Source organism: Limulus polyphemus, unplaced genomic scaffold (assembly GCF_000517525.1).
Source record: "Limulus polyphemus unplaced genomic scaffold, Limulus_polyphemus-2.1.2 Scaffold2588, whole genome shotgun sequence".
NCBI lineage: Eukaryota > Metazoa > Arthropoda > Merostomata > Xiphosura > Limulidae > Limulus > Limulus polyphemus.
Genome location: NW_013668198.1, coordinates 71,965 through 78,418, shown reverse-complemented (window position 1 = coordinate 78,418; position 6,454 = coordinate 71,965).

Genomic DNA, 6,454 nt, shown 5'->3' with positions numbered 1-6,454 from the left:
TACATAATATAGGAGTTGGCTCCCTAAAGACACCAATTGTATGGTGTACAAAGCATTGAGTATTCTACACGTTACAGTCATCTAATGTTCATCTATTATTGGCGGGTAATTCCTGTTCCCTGTACTTAAGCTTTTCAAAGGAGCATCACCTTTCTGTAAGAAAGCTAACCTCAAGAGTTTGTTTGTAATTAAGCACAAAGCTACACAATGGGCTATCTGTGCTCTGCCCACCACGGGTATCGAAACCCGGATTCTAGCGTTGTAAGTCCGCATACATACCGCTGACCCACTGGGGGGGGGCAACTTCAAGAGATAATAATATCGTTTACACCTAGAATTATGATTTTTTTTCGCTTTTTAAATTTTGCATAGAATAATAATAATAAAATAGGTAGTCAGACATCGTGAAGACTTTTGTTGTATCAAATGATGATAAAATTATAGGTACTGCTAGAACTAGGTAGGCTTGTTGAAGTAGAAAAGAAGAGAGAAGGAAATCCAGGTGACGTTTGTATTCCTCTAATTCGGGCGTCCGTGCCATTCCTACATTTTCCTTTTAGTACTACTGTGAAATATATATTTCTATACGTATTTAAACACTTTTTGCACTAGAAATAATAAAATAATTAATCTAATATTTTGTTTGATGCTTTATGAGAAAAAAGATCACAATTTTCCTACACTTACGAATCGTAAAATGGGTAGTTAGACGTTTACGCTAATTTGAAAGATCCCTATTTTTCGTTTTGTAGTACCACATGATCGTTTGTTACTAAAACACACAGCTACACGATGGACTATTTGCGCCGTGCCCACTGAGAGTATCGAAACCCGATTTCTAGCGTTATAAGCCCTCAGACACCAACAATCTGGATTATTCACAATCCGAGTAATTTTTTCACATAGACAAATATTTACAATGTTCGAAATCCGATCACCTACTCCTTGCAACAAACATGGATTTCTTGTGGATACATGGTTCAGTAATCCGTGTATGAATCCATAAGAATTAAGTATGGATCAATCAGAACTGAACACAAGGTGATAATTACTGACCACGAAACTAACAACCACCTTCACAAAACTATTGGTTACCTGTTTACGACAGTTTTCCTGAGAACCACAGTAATGTTTTGTATACTAGCAAAATACCGCCCTACGATCGGCTGTTTGTGCTGGTAATTAACAATCTTAGTATTCGTACCCCATTGAAAAACATCTGGAAAAAAATTAATATTTTATAATAAAAGATGTTTCTGGGAAGTACAGCACGGGAAAAGTGTTCGGATTGAGCTAATATAAATTGTAATGTTTTTATATATTAAAAGTGGTGCCCTTTATGTTTATAAGTAGACGCGAGAACAAACGTATTGTTATCATTAACCTGAAATACTTGTAAATCATTTGGCTAAAACTGAGAAAATTTGAAACGTTAGATAATTATATTTCATATAAGAATTCTTGCTTCAACCGAGCACATCTTGAAGAAACTTGTTTGATGTTTTCTGATGTCCAGATAAAAAAAAAAAAAATAGCAAACAACTGCTTACAATAGGTTGCTCCTGTTTCCGTGAGATTGCAAATGACAACGTTTAAAAAAAAAGAGAGAGAAAGGGGGCGCCCGTGCTGGCTCTTGACACTCCCGCTAATTACTAGTACTAGTACTAAAAACTGACGCAAGAAATACTACTGTGTAATTACTGTGGCTTCGAATTGATTGGGATTATAGACCTTTAAGTAAGTGTACAAATAAAATAATAACAGTTTTAAAATGAAAAAAGTTTCTTCTCCACGTTTTTCTGCCATCGAAAGTGATATATACACAACTATTCGGAAAAACAAAAAACTTGAAACATCAAGTGAGATTGTGCGTTCTGGTGAGTTCACAATAAGCAAAGAATTGAACCAACTGAAGCCTTGATTATTATATTTCATTGGACTTGGAGGGATCAGTTAGTCCTTAAAACCAAAATACATTCGGGATGTGCCATAAGACAGTGTCCACACCCACGACAGATCCGTTAATGGTAGTTAGCACTAACAAGGAAAGTTGCTTTAAAATTGTCTAAGGTTATTTCGAGAAAGTAATTTAAATACAAAGATGTAAATATATATCGAACTCAACACTAATTGTGAGCCTGTGAACTGTCTTCCAATCCCCCTGGTGGTTTTTCAACACTATATGCTGGGAGCACCAACAATCTTCTAATCCCCATGGTGGTTATGTAAACACTCAACTGTTGTTGTGTCAACTATTCTCCATTATCCATGGTGTGCACATCAACTCTTATCCACTCATCGCGATGACTCTATTAACTATCTATCACTCTTCCTGGTTGTTGTGAATGGCATATCAAGATCCTTCCATTGCCATTGTGTCAACACTTCAAGGTGAGTTTACTACCTCTCCACCACGCCCCATGGTGGTTGGTAAGCGATTCTCTAGGTGTAAGCCTAAATAGAAAGGTACTCTTTACTTCACAACTACAGCTTTGTTCTTCAGCAGCGATAACAAAAGGTGCGTTACTAAAGACATATCTTTTAGACCCCCATGATCATAGGAGTAGAATATAGATAATACACTCCAACTGTGAGTATGAGAAACGCGTCCGCGGTAGCTACACAGCAGCAATCGCATTATGTTTTACGTATAAGTTCTTCTACTTTATGTACAACAGCTATTTTATATTATGCGTAATCTGTTATTTTATCTTATGCACGTTAGTTACTTTAAGCACATCAGTTTTTTTTTATATATATTAAAACTCTCAAAGCAAATTTTTCTGTTAGCCCTAACTGAAACTTCGGAGAAATGTAAACATGAAACTAACACAAATTCGGTGGACATCACTCACTACACTTGAAAATTGTCAATGCCACGTGCTACGTAAACAGGGGGTTCGAAAATGTGCACGTAATACCAGGAAATCACACGTGTAAGAAGAGCAAAATGGAAATAAATTATTCCTACGACACGAGAAAAACTGTTCTTCTGACAAACTTTATAGAGTAAGCTTTCAGATGAAACAGCACCTGGTGTTCTTAGTTTATATACATTATTTTTAGAAACATTTATGTAAAGTAAACGTCACATATTTATTTGTCTTACAACTTTGTTTCTTAATGTCTCTAAAATCGTTTACTTGCAAAATAAACTTGAAAGTTGATTTTTTTATTATTATTTTACTTTATAGACCAATGCAGGAACTATAATGCAGATTAGAAGTTACAATTCAAGTATAACAATCAGGCAACAACACTGTAGCAAAAACGGATGCAGTTATTTACAACATCTTGTTCAAACAAGAACTTAACTATTTTCTTGCCTTTTGTTTTCCGTTGTTGTTTTCAAGTTGGATGGGCAAAGTCCAATTAGGCTTAGACATGCAGTTGAAGACTTTTTCACATATTCTTTTGAATGAATTTCATGTTTAGGTTCAAGGATGAGAAGAGTTTATTTTATATAATGTTCTTGATGATTAAGATCTTAAAATTAGCATCTTAACTCTTAAAGATGTTTCCTAAGCTTAGGCCTTATTCTAGTCTGCAGGAAGACCTTAATCGACTTATTTAACAGGTGTTTCTTTGTTGTTGTTGCTGCTATTTCAGTTGTATTGAAATAAATGCATTAGGAAAGAGAACAATATATTATTTTTTATTGAACAGTGTTTCGGAAAAACAGTGCCGAAAATTTAAAGTAACATTATCAATAATAATGATCAGCCAAACCAACACAACGACTATTAACAATGTTTTGATATAAATAAATGTATAAAATTTGAAATAAATCAACAAAAACCCTCAATAACGAAAAATATTAAGATCCTTTGATTGTGCAATCTCACTAAAATACATTCGTCACCAGCTTGCAGGATGCTGTCAGTTTTAATACTTCTAATCCCTTCTCTCTACTGTTTGCGAAACAGCACTCGGTGACTTAATTTCAGCTCAGTGAAAGCTGTAAGGACCGACATACTCGTTTCTTTGTTTTTTGTTTGGTTTACTTTACTCCATCAGTGAATAGACGTTCACTGTACCACATCACTGAACTTTGGTCATTACAAAATAAAGTTGTGCAAAAATAATAGAAATCTTCAGGTGTATGCAACTGTTTTCACATTCTCAATTTAAACCAATACATGTTCATATAAAGCTTGCATTACCCTAGAATTATCGGTGGAGTCCATTTCCAATCGGCTTTTAAACACTTTGATTTTTTTTAAACCATGTATATAACAAATTAATTTTGGGTTCATACTAATGGTAACAGGGCCCTAGTAACAAAAAATGTAAACAAACAACAACAAAAAACTTTCATAATACAATTAATTCCACTAATCACTGCTGTGTATTCCCATGTATTTACGTTCATAATGAGTAATTTCAAGCAACTTATTTGACTATGTCTTTACAGTGATTGTCGAAACAAAAACATAAAATTAACCAAAATGTTGCAAATCGTGGATCCCTCCGATCATCAACGGTATACAAACAAATCAGTAATTTGAGGATAGACAAATGGACTTAGTACTTCATAAGGTAAACATCATAAGCCTTAGTATTTCAAGAGGAGCCCTGGTATTGGACGAAAAGCCTTGTCGGCACTGGATATAGTATGGTTGATTGGCATATTACAAGCCGTTCTCCTTTGCTTTTGCTCATGGGTTCTTAGAATCATTAATTGCAGGTTTCTCTCGTTCATACTATGGTTATTTGACCCATTCCGGGAACAAGAAGACTAGCTTGCTGCTTTGCCAATTCTTGTGCACAATAGTAAAGTTAATTCAAATAAAATAATAATAATAATACAAAAAATTAAAGTAGATAAATAATCGGTATTAATGTTGCGCTATTATCGTATTGGCCCAATTATAAGGCGATGTATTTTTGATTAATAATTAGGTTGTAAAATTCATAGTCGTCTTATAATCGCGGCCGAAAACAGGCCCCGTCCCCCTACTCTAACCTGTCGTATTCCTGAATGTCCAGATAGCATCAGTATACGCATGCATGCGCACCAAATGTTCGATCAAGGTCATCGCTAATTCTTGCAACTAATTCACCGGCAAGCTGTTCAATTACAGTATTGATTTGGCGGACCTAAAAAGAATGTTATGACACTCATTTTTTTTCCTTTCCCAGGGTTTCTGAAAATGGGAGTCGCCTTATATTCGAGGTCGCCCTATATTCGGGTCACTACTGTAATTATTACCTAATAAAAAGAATGTTATGACACTCAATTTTTTTTCCTTTCCCATGGTTTCTGAAAATGGGAGTCGCCTTATATTCGAGGTCGCCCTATATTCGGGTCAGTACCGTAATTATTACCTAATAAAAAGAATGTTATGACACTCAATTTTTTTTCCTTTCCCATGGTTTCTGAAAATGGGAGTCGCCTTATATTCGAGGTCGCCCTATATTCGGGTCAGTACCGTAATTATTACCTAATAATCTGATTTGTAAATGAAAAATATAGATTGATAATGATTACAATTCACATGCTTAATCTGATTCACACCATAACTACTGTTGAACATGAAAATTGATTATATCTATAACGCGTAAACCATTACTATATTTGCAGTAGTCCAGCCAGCCTGATGAACCCTGGTATTGACGAAAGGCCTCGTCGGTACTGGATGTAGCAGATGTAGTGTGGTTGACATGTTATATTCTTTACTTTCACTCATGGGTTCTTAGAATAACTATATATATAAAAATAGAAACAACGTTCGCGTTGTACAGGAAAAGAACTGAGAATTGGGGAGAAAAGTCACGTCCCAAGTGTAAACAAACACTCATTCATATAATGTTTGTACATGCGTAGAACTCTACGAATCCACAGAGGAAAGTATATACCTTTTCCTAGCACTTTGAATCTAGGAAGTGCAAACAGTTTAGATGTTCTTGAACTTTGACGTAATCATCAAACCAAGATACACGAGTTTGTCCACACTGGCAATGAACGTCACAACACGAGTACAAAGGATCTACTACTTATAAACATCCTCATTTACTGCTGTTATTAAATTTGTTTGTTTTTATATTTTACGAGAGTGTGATTAAAAATGGTGATCCTATTCTGATTAAATAAGTACATTGACACCAAACTTCACGCATGCGCAAACCTTACCTTTGCTTCAGGAGAATGCATTTTCAATATTTAAGTTTTGTAAAATAATAAAAAAATATCATGTTTAATAGTCTTAGTTTCCAGGGTGTCAGGAACTACATTGTGCAGCAGTATTCCTGCCGTTTTATTTTTAGTAATTCGTTCGTTGTCACGTGACTTGTTTTTGCTTTACTAATTTCCACAAGTATATTGAATTTTTCATAATAAACACTTTTAAAGAGTCAGCATGTGCTGGTTACAAAAATACAGACATTACCGGCTTTGGTGATTTCAATAAACCACAACAATAATAAACTCAATATAACACAATGTTTCTTTAAA